We start from the raw sequence: 1,761 nt of genomic DNA on the forward strand, positions 1-1,761 counted from the left end.
GGGGACTGCTGGAATGGAGAGGACAGGAGGGGCGGCGAGGCCACGTCCGACAGGTAGCCGTGGGGCGACTCAAGGGAGTCCACGGGTGACAGCACGCTCGAGCTGTCCAGCAGGCAGCCCTTGCCGTCCTGGGATTTCTTCCTGCGTGCCTTGAGGTCCTTGGCCTCCTTGCCGCCACAGGCCAGGCCCTTGGTGCTGGGCTTGCGGGCCTTCTTGCCTGGCACGGCCGGCTTGAGGTTGCCCAGGTAGCCGTTGGGCGAGCAGAGCGGTGGGGACAGGGTAGGCGCGCCGCCCAGGGCGGTGCCGTGCAGCTGGGGGCTGCGCACTAGGCTGTACTCGTCCAGCAGCCGCACGATGTCGTGGTGCATTCGCTCCTGCGCGATGTCGCGGGGTAGGCGGTCCATGTGGTCTGTGATGTCCCGGTTGGCAAAGTGGTCCAGCAGCACCTTGGCGGTCTCGTAGCTGCCCTCCCGAGCAGCCAGGAACAGGGGTGTCTCCTCCTGGGAACGGACGAGGGGCAGGTGAGGGGGTTGCCCGCACCCACGCCCCGTCTCCAGAGGGAACACCGCAGGACGCTCATGCTGGGCCTGTCCCGTAAGTCCGCCATTAGCGGACCGGATTAGGTCCCACAAACAGCCTGGAAACCTACATCCTGAGACCCATACCCAGGCAGTCTGTGGGACCCCGTATTCTAAAGCACCAGGACTTCACCTGTGTGGGGACCCAGACCCGCGGGAAATCTACAACTGCGGCCTCTCTCTTGCCTCCAGAACAGCACAGCCACAAACAGTGCAGCGATTTCAGGGGCTTCAGGTGCCCTGACGTGTGTCCTTCGGCACTAGACTGCGAGTGCCCCATCCCAGATGGCCCCCAAGTGAGCCTGACGCCTCCGCGCCTTCCGGGAGCCTCGGTTTCCCTGTCTGCCACACACCCCCGTGAGGCTGCTACGTGGCCAGACGGCGGTGAGCGTGTGGCCTGATGGCGCGTCCCTGGCTCACAAAGGCTTTGGCCACGGCCCGATGCCCTTCTGGCAGTCCCTGCCTCTCTGAGGCTCGGTCCCCCTGTGGGAGGTGGGGTCACACCTCGGCCCACAGGGGACTCAGGAATGCCTGGGTCCAACGGCCGCTGTGTCGCTGGGAAGGAAGGAGGGAGACCCAGGCGGGATCAGGGCGATTTGGGCAGGGCTTGGCACCAAGGAGCTGGGCTGCCTGCCTGCACCCTCTGAGCACCCAAAGCTCAGACTGGAGCTTTCTTCGCGCTGGGGACACGCCGCGGCAGCAGTGGGCAAGACGCACAGACACGCAGCGGCTCCACGTGCAGGAAGGCGGCTGCTCCCCTCCACATCCGGGGGCCTCACAATGTGCCAAGCCCCACAGCCCCCAACGCACAGCGGTCCTCTACCACCCGCATCAACCCTCCCTGCCCGGTGACCGCCGCGCACAGAGAGTGCGAGGGGCCTCATGCTGATGCAGGATGGCCACGGCCGAGCCATGCGCTGAGCCAAGCTGCGCATGCTTGCTTGGAGCCGTCATGAACGCCCGGACGTGGGCGGAAAACCGGCGTGCGCGGGCACCAAGCTCGCGGCTCCTCACGGGGACTCCCAGGTTAGGAGTCAGGCCCGGGGTTTGCGTCCAGGGGCTCGGGGCTGCCGGGTGGAGGGACTGGCCAGCCCGGCCCGGCCCACCTTGTTGTTCTGCATGTCCTTGTTGGCCCCGTTCTTCAGGAGCACGACGGCAGCCTCCACGTTATTCACGGCAGCGG

The 1,761-nt window shown here is 66.6% G+C and overlaps 1 protein-coding gene across 1 annotated transcript in view; it reads right to left on the bottom strand.

Moving 5' to 3' along the window:
* Positions 1-1,761, bottom strand: part of NOTCH1 (notch receptor 1) — a 50,215-nt gene that overhangs the window by 4,819 nt on the left and 43,635 nt on the right. The window lies entirely within an intron of this gene.

This window comes from Ursus maritimus, unplaced genomic scaffold (genome assembly GCF_017311325.1).
Source record: "Ursus maritimus isolate PB19 unplaced genomic scaffold, ASM1731132v1 scaffold_17, whole genome shotgun sequence".
In the NCBI taxonomy this organism is placed as follows: Eukaryota; Metazoa; Chordata; class Mammalia; order Carnivora; family Ursidae; genus Ursus; species Ursus maritimus.